General features: G+C 36.5%; 1 long non-coding RNA gene and 1 other non-coding gene across 2 annotated transcripts in view; one reads left to right on the plus strand and one right to left on the minus strand.

Moving 5' to 3' along the window:
- Positions 1–16,562, plus strand: part of LOC110259290 (uncharacterized) — a 347,731-nt gene that overhangs the window by 20,555 nt on the left and 310,614 nt on the right. The window lies entirely within an intron of this gene.
- LOC146405329 (U6 spliceosomal RNA) lies at positions 13,420–13,525 on the minus strand. Its single transcript, XR_014839270.1, has one exon. It is a non-coding gene; the product is annotated as a U6 spliceosomal RNA (small nuclear RNA).

Here is a 16,562-nt window from a genome sequence, read left to right on the forward strand (position 1 = left end):
TAAACTCCAGGAGAAAATGCAGAGGTAAACTCTTTGACATCAGTCTTAGGGATGATTTTTTTTATTTGATTTTTTTATTATTTTTTTGTTGTTGTTGTTGAAAACCAAATGCAACAAAAACAAAAATAAATGGGACTACATCAAACTAAAGCTTCTGCACAGCAAAGGAAACTATTAACAAAATGAATAGGCAAGCTACAGAATGGGAGAAAATATTTTTAAGTTAATTTGTCTGACAAGAGAGTAATATCCAAAAATGTCCAAGAATTCCTACCATTGAATAGCCAAAAAACCCAAAAAATTCCCCAAACCCACTTCTCTTCCAAATTACCCAGTTAAAAATTGAGCAGAGGAACTGAATAAATCTTTTCCCAAAGAAAACATACAAATGGCCAACAGGTATATAAAAAGGTTTTTCAACATAGTTAATCATCAGGGAAATGAAAATCAAAACCATAGTGAGATATACCTCATACCTGTGAGAATGGCTGCCCTCAAAAAAGACAAGAGATAACAAGTGCTAGGGAAGATGTGGAGAAAAGGAAACCTTTGTGCACTGCTGGTGGAAATGTTTATAGTGGCTGTGCCAATTTACAACAGTCAAGGTTCCTCAAAAAATTAAAAATAGAATTACCATATGACCCGGAAATTCCTCTTCTGGGAATATATCTAAAGGAAGCCAAATCATTATCCTGAAGTAATACTTGCACTTTCATTTTTTTTGAAATTACTTTTTTTGAAAACTTGATTGGAGTATAGGTGATTTACAATGTTGTCTTAGTTTCAGGTATACCGCAAAGTGATTCTGTAATACATAAACATATATCCATTCTTTTTCACATTCTTTTCTTGTACTAGTTATTATAGAATACTGAGTAGAATTCCCTGTGCTATACAGTTGGTCCTTGTTGGTTATCTACTTTATATATAATAGTGTGTGTGTATTAATCCTAAACTCCTAATTTATCCTTCCCCACCATGTTTCCCCTTTGGTAACCATAAGATTTTTTTTTTCCTCCAGATCTGTGAGTCTGTTTCCGTTTTGTAAATTAAGTTTATTTACATCATTTTTATTAGCATCCACATATAAGTCATATCATCATATTTGTCTTTCTCTGTCTGACTTCACTTAATATGGTAATCTCTAGGATCATCCATGTTGGTACAAGTGGTATTATTTCATTTTTTCATGGCTGAGTAATAGTCCATTGAATATACCGCATCTACTTTATACAATGCTCTGTTGATGAACATTTAGGTTGCTTCCATATCTTGATTATAGTAAAGAGTGTTGCCATGAACATGGGGGTACATGTATCTTTTCAAATCATTGTATCCTCTGGATATATATCCTCCCAAACCATGGAATCCCAGGTGTGGGTTTGCTAGATCATATGGCAGTTCTCTATTTAGTTTTTTATTTTTTATCTTTTCAATTTTTAAATTATTATTATTTTGTCTTTTTGCCTTTTCTGGGGCCGCTCCTGCAGCATATGGAGGTTCCCGGGCTAGGGGTCTAATCAGAACTGTAGCCGCCGGCCTGCGTCAGAGCCACAGCAATGCAGGATCCAAGCTTCAACTGTGATCTACACCACAGCTCCCGGCAATGCCAGATCCTTAACCCACTGCGTGAGGCCAGAGATCGAACCCACAACTTCATGGTTCCTAGTCAGATTCGTTAACCACTGAGCCACAACAGGAACTCCTATATTAAGTTTTTAAAAGAAACTCCATATTGTTCTCTGTAATGGAGAGCTTACATTCCTACCAGTGTAGGAGGGATCCCTTTTCTCCACACCCTCTCCAGCTGTTATTGTTTGTAGACTTTTCGATGATGGCCATTCTGACTGGTGTGAGATGATACCTCCTTATAGATTTGATTTATATTTCTAATAATTAGTGATGGTGAGGAGCTTTTCATGTGCTTTTTTGCTATCTGTCTGTCATCTTTGGAGAAATATCTGTTGAGATGTTCTGCTCATTTTTTGTTTGGGTTATTTTTTTGATATAAGGCTGCATGTGCTCTTTGTATGTTTTAGAGGTTAATCCCTTGTCAGTTGCTTCATTTGCAAAGATTTTCTCCCATTATTTGAGTTGTCTTTTCATTTTGTTTATGGTTTCCTTTGCTGTACAAGGTTTAATTAGGTCCCATTTGTTTATTTGTGTTTTTATTTTCATTACTCTAGGAGATCAAAAGATATTCTGTTGGAATCTATGTCAAAGAATGTTCTGCTCATGTTTTCCTATAAAAGTTTATAGTATCAGTCTTACATTTAGGTTTTTAATCCATTTAGAAGGTTTTTTTTGTTTTTTTGGTATGGTGTTAGAGAATGTTCTAATTTCATTTTTTTCCGTATGCCTGTCCAGTTTTCACAGCGCCATTTATTGAAGAGAGTCTTTTCTCCATTGTATGTTCTTATCTCCTTTGTCATAGAATAGTTGACAATAGGTTCTTGGGTTTATTTCTGACTTGCTGTCTTATTCCACTGTTCTATATTTCCGTTTTTGTTCTAGTACCATACTGTTTTGATGACTGTAGTTTTTGTAAATACAGTGTTAAGTAACAGATCTTGATTCCTCCAGTTCCATTTTTCAAGATTGCTTCCCTTATGCCTGATCTTAGTGGCAAAGCATCTGTCTTTCACTATTAAGAATGAAATTAACTATAGATAATTCATAGATGTCCTTCGTCAGGTTGAGGAAGATTCTGTACTTTGCTGAGAATTTATCAGGGGTGAATTTTGAATTTTTACAAAAAAATTTTTTTTTGCAACTATGGTTATAATTGTACCCTTTTGGGGCAATTTGTTTGTTAATATGGTGAATTATGTTGATTTTTTTTTTTTTGGTATTAAACCAATCTTACATTCTTGGCATAAATCTCACTTGGTCATGAGCTATTGTCCACTCTATATGTTGTTGCATTACATTTGCTGAAAAACGTGTTGAGAATTTTTTCATCCATGTTTGTGAGGGATATTGGTATATGATTTTTTCTTATAGTATTTTTGCCTGGTTTTATCAGGGTAATGCTGTTTTCATGCAATGAGTTATAAATATTCCCTCCTTTTTAATTTCCTGGAAAATTTGTGTGCAACTTTTTTTTTTTTTTTCTTAAAGGTTTAATAGACTAGTGAAGCCACTTGAGCTTAGAATTTTCTTTGGGGGAAGGATTTTAACTACAAATTTCATTAATAGATTAATAGGGATACTCCTGTTTTCTATTTCTTCTTGAATGAGCTTTTGATAGTTTGAGCCTTTCAAGGAATTTGTCAACTTTATTCATGTTGTCAAATTTAGTGGTGTAAAATTTTTTTTATTAAATTTAGTGTAAAATAAGTAAAGATGAATACAATTTAATATTTAGTTTCCCACTCTCACCAACAAATACTGAAGACAAATCCTTAATAAGTGCTTGTGGCTAGTTGGGACTGTATTGGTCAGCATAGATACAGGACATTTCTGTCATTGCAGAAAGTTATATTGGAAACACTGGAGACAGCTGTTATCAATTGTTATAAGTTGCACTTATGATGAAACTCTTTCCTATATGCTATTTGTATGTTACTTTTTTTCCCCAGTTTTTTTAATGATTTCTACTTTTTTCCATTATAGCTGGTTTACAGTGTTCTCTCAGTTTTCTACTGCACAGCAAGGTGACCCAGTTATAATACATGTATGCATTGTTTTTTCTCATATTACCATGCTCCATCACAAGTGACCAGACATAGTTCCCAGTGCTATACAGCAGGATCCCATTGCTTATACAGTGCAAGATTGGGAATAGGCCAGCTCTACATAGGAAGTGAGGAGTCCCCCCAAAACCAACTCACTTCTCAGAATGTTTTTATTGTTAATTATATTTTAAATCTGGAGAATATATTAAATCTGCTTATTTCTTGGCTTATCCATGTTTGGGGTAGAGTTATTGAAGAACGCAGTATTTTCAGCATTCAAAAGAGCAGTTCTAAAGTAAAACTGGCCTTGCCTAATTGACTTGATAAAGCCTGGGGGAGAGGGGAAAGTAAATTAAAAGCAAGTGAATAAAAGAAAAAGAAAAAAATAAACCATGAAACTTCTAAATCTGTAAATTCTATGCTTTAACAAAACCTCTGGCTCTCTGTGAGTATGTTATATCTCTGTAAAATTCTTTTCACAGAGAATTTTTCTGACACATTGAAAAGAGTCTGGCATGTATTTGTACTGCGATGTGCTCTAGCTATCCTAAAATCTGCAAATCAGAATTTTCATAGTGGAACCATCCCTTGTTACAGGGATTGATATTTCAGGGGACCCTGCTCAGGGCAGAATTTCCTCATTATTTCATGGCATTTCCAAATTTGTTTCAAGTGGCTTGGCCTGTTGATGACTGTGTGTTCTAATTATTCACGGTGAAACAGAGATTAATCAATTATATTTAATATCCTGACATAAAGAGTAAGTATTTTTTCCGGACTGGTTTTTTAGAAGGAAAAAACTGTTTATAATTTTAAATTATTAAGGTCCTTTGCTTTTCTTACCTAGAAGAGTAATCAGAGGCTTCTTTTCTCTTTGTTTAATTAACGTTGTTTGGTAGCTTTTTTTTAAACATCCATATTTTCAGATCCAAGAAATTTGTTTTTAACAATTAAATATTTATTTCCCTGAAGGTGGGGTAATTTAGAGCTTTGGCACAAAACGTATCTGGAATTGAATGTCCTTGTCCATGTTCCTTAATGGATCTGACTCTGAATTTCCAAGCTCTAAAATTACTGACTAAATATAGCTCACAAGGAGATAGTAAGGCATAGTAACTAAATGCATGTATCTTAGATTTGTATATATAATTATAGGTCTACCACCTAGCGATCTGATCTTGAAAATTTATAAATCTAAGTCTACTCATTTGTAAATGGATACCCTAATATATAATAGGATTCCAATTAGGATTTCTATATGGATAAAATGTAATAGACATTGTAAAGTACCTTGCACAATGCCTGGCTTGAAAAACTAAGACTCTCCTTATTTTCCTCACTAGCTTATTGTCACATAGATAATACACAATGCCTAGCACTTAGTAGATGTTCAACAAATTTTATTTTCATTCATTCTACATTTAATTAATGTTTCATATTTTGAAAGACTAAATAGATTCAGCTCTTCATATATTTTTCTTAATTAAAGATATCTTTTCCTTCCTCCCTTTTCCTCTTTCCAAGTCATATTTGAATAATCATTTCTAAAAATATCCACAAATACTATCTTAGGGGTAACCAGATTTTCAACTTTTGGCTTTATCTATATATTAAATATTAAATACTGGAAAATACACCAAAATATTAATAGCAGTTTTCATGGGTTGGAGGCATTATGGAAAACTGCTATTTTTCCTTTATGAATGCTTAATTTTCTATAAGAAAAGTAAATCAATTTAAAATAAACTAGCAAACATTTTTTTTTTTCCCACTGTACAGCAAGGGGGTCAGGTTATCCTTACATGTATACATTACAATTACAGTTTTGCCCCCACCCTTTCTTCTGTTGCAACATGAGTATCTAGACATAGTTCTCAATGCTATTGAGCAGGATCTCCTTGAAAGTCTATTCTAAGTTGTGTCTGATAAGCCCAAGCTCCGGATCCCTCCCACTCCCTCCCCCTCCCATGAGGCAGCCACAAGTCTCTTCTCCAAGTTCATGATTTTCTTTTCTGAGGAGATGTTCATTTGTGCTGGATATTAGATTCCAGTTATAAGTGATATCATATGGTATTTGTCTTTGTCTTTCTGGCTCATTTCACTCAGTATGAGATTCTCTAGTTCCATCCATGTTGCTGCAAATGGCATTATGTCATTCTTTTTTATGGCTGAGTAGTATTCCATTGTGTATATGTACCACATCTTCCGAATCCAATCATCTGTTGATGGACATTTGGATTGTTTCCATGTCTTGGCTATTGTGAATAGTGCTGCAATGAACATGCGGGTGCACGTGTCTCTTTTAAGTAGAGTTTTGTCCGGATAGATGCCCAAGAGTGGGATTGCGGGGTCATATGGAAGTTCTATGTGTAGATTTCTAAGGTATCTGCAAACTGTTCTCCATAGTGGCTGTACCAGTTTACATTCCCACCAACAGTGCAGGCGGGTTCCCTTTTCTCGACAGCCCCTCCAGCACTTGTTATTTGTGGATTTATTAATGATGGCCATTCTGTCTGGTGTGAGGTGGTATCTCATGGTAGTTTTGACTTGCATTTCTCTTATAATCAGCGATGTTGAGCATTTTTTTCATGTGTTTGTTGGCCATCTGTATATCTTCTTTGGAGAAATGTCTGTTCAGGTCTTTTGCCCATTTTTCCATTGATTGATTGGCTTTTTTGCTGTTGGGTTGTATAAGTTGTTTATATATTCTAGAGATTAAGCCCTTGTCAGTTGCATCATTTGAAACTATAGGCAAAACACTCTCTGACATCAACATTATGAATATTTTCTCTGGTCAGTCTCCCAAAGCAATAGAAACTAGAGCAAAAATAAACCCATGGGGCCTCATCAAACTGAAAAGCTTTTGCACAGCAAAGGAAACCAAAAAGAAAACAAAAAGACAACTTACAGAATGGGAGAAAATGGTTTCAAATAAACTAGCAAACATTTTTGAAAAAGAGAGGCAGCAAGAACAGTTCTAGTGGTCCAAGTGGGCATAACAGGTGTTCAGTGTCTCTTTCAGAATAGTCTTATCTAAGTTGATTTCTGAGTTTTTTATACCTTGCACATGTTTACCTTTGAGGATAAGCAGACATTTAGAGTCTCCCTGAAGTCATGGCTTTTTCTCATCTTCTACCTGGCCAGGTCCTAAAAACTTTGGCTGGTTTAGCAGCCCAACAATATCCTTGGTTAAGTACATCACTTCTGCTGCTCTCAATCTGTTTTTAAACTCAGAGTGCTATGGTAGAGTGCCTGATATTTGAGGCTTTTACCATTCCAGGTCACCTTTACAAAATTCCTTATGTAGGATGTGAAAATTCTAGTTTGAACTGTCATCCATTGCTGTACTAGATATACTGTGGCTGCTGTCCGTTAATGATCCCTGAGCTGTGCTATTAAAGGCAAGGTATTACTCTGTGAAGTTTATGATAGTTATCTTGCTGAAACAAGCAAATACCTTCTATTACATTAATGTTCTATTTAAATAACAAATAGTTGGCCTCTGGCTCTACCTCATCCTCTACTGCGTATCTGGGCAGTAGGGTTTGCATGTTGGTGAATATTTTTAGGCTCTTCCAAGCAGCCAGAACACCATTTAATGCAAGATCATCTTGACAGCCCTTTTTAGATCTTGACACCTGATGCTTTTTCTGAGTGCTTTGTAAAAGCAACATTTATAATTTCCACCCCAATACAGTTATAAAAGCCTGATGCATCTGTTCAGAAGAGAACTCTGCAATAAAAAGCGAAAATTGAAGTAAATTAAGTCAGGGAGCTTTTTGAGCCATCAAGGAAGATGTTGTATACTATCATTACATTTCAACCCATAACTTGGTGCTGAAGCTTCAGATGAGCTGATGAGCTGTGGGCAAATAAAAGTAAGGGTTCAAGCTAGTCAAATACCTTTCTAAGCAGCTTGCCTTAGCACAGTCTATTTATCCAAGCATCTAATCAAGGGCATTTATTCCTGAGGTTGCAGTAAAATGGAAATATCAATGGAGAGCAATTGGTTATAAAAATTTGCTCAATATTGAGCAGGGAATCTTGCATAAATCTTAAGCTTCACCCATTCATAAGAACTTCATTCTTTAGCTCTATCATAATTGGAAGCTTTATACAAAAAATAAAACAAAACAAAAATAGGTTCTCTCTTCATATGGTTGTGGGAGAAAAGGATTAACTTAAAGTGGATAGGTGAAAAAGAGTATAATGCTTGAATTAATTGTTAATATAATTGCTACATTGTAAGGATGATTAGCAACTTTTTGTCTCTAAATGCCATTTCCAGCTGTATTCACTAGGGGAAGTATTTCTATGACCTTGACTGAAACTTGAACATTTCCTATGACTTTACTCCTTATACTCAGATAAAAATTTAAATTTATCACTCCTTAAAGTTGTAAATGTGTCTTTGATTGAGAGATTAGATGGTCCTAGCCTAAGATATTAATTAAGCATTTCAATATTCATTCAGAGGTAAGACCTCCCTCCTTACCTATCATGCCCCTAAAGTAAAGATTAGCAAAGACTTCAGGAATGGAGGGGTAGTCAGCTTTTGCTGCTTTATTCCACTCAATTTTTTGGTCTTTTACCCAACAGTGGGAAGGGGTAGGAAGCTGTGTTCAGGGTATAAGCACACTGATACCTTTGAAATCACTTTTATGATAATAAATCCTACATTTATATGACTGGCTTGGATTTCTCCCTGAATTTCTAAATTTACATTTTCAATTGTCTAATTCAGCATGACCATTTGGTTATCTAATATTCATCTTAAATTTTTTTTTCTTTTTTTTATTTTCCCACTGTACAGCAAGGGGGTCAGGTTATCCTTACATGTATACATTACAATTACAGTTTTTCCCCCACCCTTTCTTCTGTTGCAACATGAGTATCTAGACATAGTTCTCAATGCTATTCAGCAGGATCTCCTTGTAAATCTATTCTAAGTTGTGTCTGATAAGCCCAAGCTCCCGATCCCTCCCACTCCCTCCCCCTCCCATCAGGCAGCCACAAGTTCATCTTAAATTTAAGATGTCCAATCTGAACTACATTTTCTTCTCACATACCTTTTTCCATTTGCAGCCTATCCCATCTCAGGAAACCATTCTTCCAATTGTTAAGGCCAAAATCTGTGGTGTCATTTTTGATTCTTTCTTTTCATAAGTCTGATGCATCAGAAAAGAATCCTATTGTTGCTACTTTCAGTATACATCCAGAATTCTCCACTCTATCTGATAACTGGTGAAGTCCAAGCCATCTTTTCTCACATGGGTTATTGGCTCCTACTGATCTCCTTGCCTCCATCCTTATCCTTTTAATCTTAATGAGTAGTCTGGTGATCCTAGTTAAACCCTGAAATGGTTCTCTGTTTTATGGCAAAAGCTAAAGTTGTTATACTGTCCTATAAGGTCTACCATAATCCAGTCCCTGTTATCCCTTTGATTTAATTTATGATTAATTTTCTTTATTACCTTGGCAACCACCTCACTGACCTTTCTCTTACTTCGTAAACATACCGGAGAATTTCCACCTTTGGAGTCTTTGTACTGTTTCCTATGCTTGGAATGTTCTGTCTCTTCCTTGCTCATATCTCTGTGACTTCATTACCTCCTTCATATCTTTGCTCAGATTGTTTCTTTCTCAACGATGTCTGCTTTACTTACCCTGGCATTCCTGATCCTCCTTGTTCTGACTTTTATTTTTATGTTTGTTTACGTCCCCACCCCTTGCTAGCATGACTGTTCTATAGGGGCAATGGCTTATGTCTATGGTTAAGCAAAACAGTGCTTAACACTTTCCAGTAACTCAGTGAATATTTATAGATAAATTTGGTGATGTGCTTTCTCATATTTGTTGCATGTTTCCAATACCAGGAACATTTATTAACAGTTCTTTTGACCTGGGCAATTTCCTGGTGGGTACCGTTCATATCTTTTCACACTCTTAAGAAACCACTGTCCACTCCAGCTTCTTGATGCTGAAATGCCTCCATTAGGACCAAGATGACCACAAGTAACCCACATCAATTCATAGGAAGCATTCATTTCTCATCCCAATAAATTGGAAATGCATGTAAGACCAATTTTATCCTGCTAATATAGCCTGCTTTATATTCCCAGGTATGAGTCAGACTGAATTAGAGCTCTCAAGAGAAAGGAAACCAATAGAGTAGTGGCACTAATTTCTACCATCCCTGTAGTAATGTGGCATGGCTTTTGGTTTGCTGTTTTCCCAGGTAGAGACAATTTTACCTAAGCAAAGGATCCCATTTGGCCTTTCCTATCATAATAGCATAAACCATGCAAGTCAACAAATCTATGTGAATATTCCGATTCTGTCAGTTACTGAATATATCTTCCAATTATGCATTCCCAAATTGGGGGAATAACCAGAGGATGGGTTTAGAGACTGTATTATTAGGGTCATCCAGAAAAATAGTACCCATAGGAGACACACACAGACACATCATGAGGACGAGACTTCGGTAAGAGTGATACTCAAGTTCAAAGGCAGCTTCCTGGCAAACCAGGAAGAGCTGATACTGAAAATGAAATCTAAAGGCACTCTGCTGGCAGAATTCTCTCTTGCTTGGAGGTGGTCAGCCTTTTGTTCTTTTCAGGCCTTCAACTGATTTATGAGGACTGCACAAATTACAGAGGGTTATCTGCTTTACTCAAAGTCCACTAATTTAAATGTAAATCTCATCCAAAAATACCCTCACAGAAACATCTGGAATAATATTTGGCCAGGTATGTGGGCACCGTGGTCCAACCAAATTGATGCATAAAATTAACCATTACAGTGACCCATTGGACATGCTCTGAGATGGACCTGAGCTAAAACTCCACTGATCACTTGAACTCTGTTAAGTCCCTACTCGGACTGATGGATCACAACATCTTTTCAGGTCTCCTTGAATTGGTGTCAGTTCAGAGCCAAAGATAAGTAATCCCTGAAACTTGTGATAATTTGCTTTCTTCTAGTGTGTAGTCACCTTGGTAAAAGACCTTCCCTTTGAAAAAAGCTGGGTGAAAGATAAATAGTATAAATTTTTAGCAGAGTACCTGGGTCCTTTCTCAAGGGCCCCTGGTCTCCCTTTCATTAAAGGTAATCTTGATTTGTAAACTGACTCAAGTTTGGGAAATGTCCAAATCTGTTTATGTAATTCAAGTTAGACTTTGTTCACTTGACCTTAAATTCTCCTTACAGAGACCAAGTAAGACTTTAGTAGACTGCTTATATATTTCTCTTCAATGGAAACCATGATCAAACAACTAATGTCATAGATCTGTATAAGTCAAACTATTTTAATTACAGGTTTGACTCCGCTGTCTATTAAAGTAACTATACCCATTTTGCCTTTGGCAACTAAATGCCTCTACTCGGCCCCTGACACACTGGTACACACCTACCTTTTTTTCATTTAGATTTCCCAATTCAAAAATCCCATCCTTAAAATTCTAGCTCTCCAGAAGGACTCTGGGCACTAAAGTCTATATTGGGGTTCTCCACCAAAACAGAACCAATAGAATATAGATACAGGTATAGGTCTGTATAGCTATATGGAGAAAGAGAGACAGATTTTAAGGAATTGGTTTACCTAATTGTGGTGTCTGGAAGAGCTAAATCCATAGGGCAGGCTGATAAGCTAGAAATTCAGGTAAGAGTTAGTGTTCTGATTGTGAGTCTGAAGGTTCTGAAAACTCAGGCAGAATTTCTATGGTTCAGTCTGGAGGCAGAATTCTTTTATTCAGGAAACGTTACTCATTGCTCTTAATGGCCTTCAACTGATTGGATGAGACACACCCACGTTATGGAGGGTAATCTGCTTCACTCAAAGTCTACTGATGTAAATATTAGTCACATCTTAAAAAAAATACTTTGATAGCAAAATCTGGACTAAGTCTGATCAAAAAAAACTAACTGGGCCCCAAAGCCTAGCCAAATTGACAAATACACCATTATACAGACCTAATCATGTAGGGAAACTTAAGGAAAACATTTCTGGCTGTGTAACTGGTACCACTGAGGCTCCTTTAAGTAAACTTTATGTAAAAGAAAGTACCATTTTACTTTATTTCTTGTTTGCGAGTTGAGAACTCACAGCAGCGTGTAAGGGCCTTTTTATTTATTTATTTTGTCTTTTTGCTATTTCTTGGGCTGCTCCTGTGGCATGTGGAGGTTCCCAGGCTATGGGTTGAATCGGAGCTGCAGCTGCTGGCCTATGCCAGAGCCACAGCAACTCGGGATCCGAGCCATGTCTGCAGCCTACACCACAGCTCATGGCAACGCCAGATCGGTAACCCACTGAGCAAGGGCAGGGACCGAACCCTCAACCTCAAGGTTCCTAGTCGGATTCGTTAACCACTGCGCCACCACGGGAACTCCGTAAGGGCCTTTTTAAAAAACTTATTTCCACAGATCTTTTCTTTGGCTTTGTGACATGATTTCCTTTAATCACCTTTGTTGAGGTATAACTTATGTATGATATAATTGCCCAGTTAAATATACAATCTAATGAGTTTTGACAAATAGATACAGTCATGAAACTACTTACGTACATGATCTTGGGTAAGTTGCTTAGAGTGCTTTTCTCCTTTAAAAATACTTTTCTTTGAAGGGCAAGATAAAATCTAAATGCCTGATAGAGTTAGGGAAATTCAAAGAGATAGGGTCATAAATCACTTTGTATAAGGAATGGCCCATACTAAAACCTTGATTAATGTTGGTTCCCCATTTGTCTTCCTACTGATGACAGAGGCTAAGTTTCACATATTTTAATATGCCTAAACAATTCATATGGGGCAAGGCCACATAGAAGATGCTGAGTAAATATTTGTGCAATAAACAAATAAGTTAAATGTTACAACCATATGGAAAAGACGGCAATTAATTATAAATTCATGAAGATCATCATATTTTCATTCCTTCATCTCTGCACTAACCAAGCAACTTTCTCATATTCAGTTCCCAAGAAATCTTGCCTACTAGAAAAAAAAATACACTATCCACCTGACTTGAAGCTTTTGGTCCATGAGGCAATAATTTTTCTCATTATAAATGAAGAAATTAGATTTCAAGTTGCTAATCAATATAAGTGAGTTTGATTCCCATTAATTAGTCCCCTAGAATCTAATCAACCTTGAATAAATGAATAGGAGAGAACTTTGACATTGAGAAGATAAGGATCAGGTCTTTGGCCCATGGAGATTTTGCAAGGAATTCTATAAGATACCAACAACCTTCTTATTGAGTAGGTGGTAAGTCTGAGTTTAGCAAAGTGTGTACAGAGATAGCAGGGTTGGATCAACCCTTTTCCTTTCTATTCACCTTAATATTTTTATTTTTTAGGAAAGTTGCTATCAAATTAAATAAAAGCTCTTTAAACAACATACAGGGCCCCAGCATAAGCTGTTTCTATCCAATACTGACTACATTATTTTCCACTAGGATTCCTCTGTTGACTTCAGTTATAGCAGACTAATGACTTCTTCCTGCCTTTAACTTTTCTGAACCCTGAAATGCTCTCTTTTTAATCTTTACCTAAACAAATAAGTTAAAAATGTTAAAAATAGTATGTTCAAGGCCTGATTCAAATATGCTTCCTCTCTGGAGCCTACCTTATGAGGCCAGTTTGATTTAATCTCTTTCCTTCCTTCCTTCCAATTAAAGTCTAGTTTATTTACAATGTTGTGCCAATTTATGCTGTGCAGCAGAGTGACCCAGTCATATATATATTCAAAATATAGAATTCTTCACGGATTTGCATGTCATCCTTGTGCAGGGGCCATGCTAATCTTCTCTGTATCATTCCAATTATAGTATATGAACGCTGAAGTGAGCACTGTACTCTGTTTTCTTTAATAGGTCTTTGAATCTTACATCAGGTACATGTGACACTTTATATTCAGATAACTTGTGATTTCAGACTGGACTCTATAATGAAATGACAGAAACTCAGTTGTGGTAACTAGTCTTCTAAATGATGGCTGAATTTCTCTATCTTCTGATATTCATCTCTTTGAATGATTTTTTTTTTTTTTTCTCCACTGAATTTAGGCTGACCGTGTGTGACCTATAGAATATGGCAGAATTGATGGTGTGACTTCCAAGGTTAGTTGTTAAGGTTGTAAAATGTATTGCAGCCTTGGCCATTCTGAGGGAAGCCTGCTACCACCATGCCATGAGGACACTCAAACAGCCCTACAGAAAGGCCCTTGTTGAAAGAAACTGAGATATCCCTATCCTCCCACCCCAAGCCTATGGTCAGTAGATCCTGTCACTCAAGCGAGAATCACCTTAGGGATTCTCCATTTCCGTCAACCCATTGGATGACTGTATCACCAGAAAACATGTAAGGGGAACAATATGAGAGACTTTGCATTCAAAAATTCCACCTGAGCCACCCTATATTCTTGACCATTGGCAGCTGTGAGACATAATGTGATTTTCGTTGGTTTAAGCCATGTATGTGTTGGGATTATTTATTGAGCATTTTTTTTTTTTTTGGTCTTTTTGCCTTTTCTAGGGCTGCTCCCGTGGCATATGGAGGTTCCCAGGCTAGGGGTATAATTGGAGCTGCAGCCACTGGCCTACGCCGGAGCCACAGCATTGTGGGATCCGAGCCATGTCTGCAACCTACACCACAGCTCATGGCAACGCCGGATCGTTAACCCACTGAGGAAGGCCAGGAATTGAACCTACAACCTCATGGTTCCTAGTCAGATTCATTAACCACTGCGCCACGATGGGAACTCCAATATTGTGAGCATTGTAAGCAAGAGTTAACTAATTTACCAGTTCAGGTTGGTTTGAGGAAAATTATCTATTGCTCATGTAGCAGAAAAGTCTAGGGACATGGCTTTATGGATGGATGAGTTTAGGGTCACGTAGTTATTATTAGAAATGTTTCTTCCCATATCTTTCATAGAAGATAAAAATACCTTCTTTTCTCTTCTTTGGGCTTTTTTCCTCAGATTCTTATGAGTTTGCACAGATGAGTAGAAGTAGCTTCAGATACCCATCCTAACATGTTAACAACTCAGGGAACTAAAGTCTCCTTCCCAAAAGTTTAAGCAAAGGTGTAGGATTGAGTCCTGTTGGCCTGCTTTGGGTTGGGTAAACTCGAGGGCAGGGGATAGATCTGTGGGTATTAGAAATGAGTCATTTAATCATCCTTACAGCCAGGTGATGGGGTAGATGCTTTCAAAAGGAGCTCACGAGAGAAGGAAAGGGAGAGGGGGTGAAGAGAGGGAAATGATACTCTGAAGAACGGTTGGAGGGCTATCTCTGAAGAATGGATGATGGACAAGCAAAATTTTACGTATCAACTACAAATATATAAATCAGAATAATCTTCCAAAAGCCCTACTTTGACCATGTTTCTCAGAATTTTAAGATCATTTGTCTCTAAATTTTCTTTATTTATTTGAAAGCTAGGAAGAGTAACACGTTATTATTGAAACCTGTAAAATATTACAAAAAATTGTGATTGTATATGTTCCATTGATTAATTCAGTGGTGAACAAGAGAAGCTCAATTGGCCCCTGCCCTCCTGCTATGTGTAGGGTAGCATGAAAAGACCCCTAAAATATTTAAGTAATTGTATGAATAATACCTTATGTTCAATGTAAATGCTCTCAAGGAAAAATAAAAGACTCTGAGAGCATAGAATTGTCTGGTGCTCAATAAATGAACATGAAGTCCTGCTAATAGACTTGGTGTCTAAGCCCCCAGGTCAAATCCTGGTTTTGCTGAGTAACTGAGTGACTTTGTGTTAAATACCTAGCTTCTGAAAGTCTTACTCTTTTCATAAAATCATTTTTTATGAGGATTAAGTAAGATATTACAAAGAACATACTTACTGAAGTGCCCAGCCCATAATAAACACTCAGTACTTTTTTGCTACTTTTATTTTGCATAAAGGACTTGGCACAATGTCATGGATTAGCAAATGTTCAAAGATGTTTGCTAAATGATTAGGAATCCCCCAAGCATATGTCTACATGATGCTCCCTTAGGTGTTGAGTGCAATGTCACCATCTCATTGTTAAAATTTAAATCTCCACCTTGACCTTATGCTTTTTATTGCCTTATCTTTTAAAAATTATTTTCCATTCACTTATCACCATCTGATATACTTACATTTTGTTTATTTATGATCTGCTTCCCCATTAAAATGTAAGCTTGATGCAATTATAGATTTTTATTTTTTCCTTGGTATTTCTACAGAACTTCAAATAATAGTGATTGAATTTATTGATCACTTTTTGTATGTCCGGCACTGTTTTAGTGCTTTATATGTATTCTTAACATTAAAACGGGTATCAAGACATTAAAACTGTCTTAGCACACATGTAGGCTTAACACGAGCTTTGCTTTTGGACATGGGCAATTTACATGCTCAGTGGTCCTGCCAATCTTCCCATCTCCTGTTGGATCTCTCTGACTGAGGTTCTGTGGCTTCTCCAGTCCTACCCCTAGAATGTAGTCTCTAATCCATATAAGTAATATTTTTCTTATATATAACATGGTGTTCCATGTTTACTGAGCTATTTCTTAGTGTGCTTGGGAGAAGACTGCCAGAAAGATGAAGTTTCTAAGGTTGCATATACCCTGACATGTACTTGTCAGCTTAGCCCACTTAACACCAAATTTGTGGCAGTAATATTTATCTTTCTATTTCCTTTAGCTTCCTTATGGGCACAAATATCTTTAACTTTTAAATAAATACGTCATCTACATAAACCTCCTCAACTTGCACATATTATTACCCCTTCTTCTCAAACATGCTATGAATATGAAATAAATATTTATCCAATTGCAGCTTCAAAGTTTTACGTGAAGTGCAATGCTCTGTCATTATTTCCAAATTATCTTGGG

The sequence above is a fragment of the Sus scrofa genome, chromosome 2 (assembly GCF_054392235.1).
Source record: "Sus scrofa isolate SSC_HxYL_T2T_F1_AM1 chromosome 2, Sscrofa_HxYL_maternal_Yorkshire_Landrace_v2.0, whole genome shotgun sequence".
Classification (NCBI taxonomy): Eukaryota; Metazoa; Chordata; class Mammalia; order Artiodactyla; family Suidae; genus Sus; species Sus scrofa.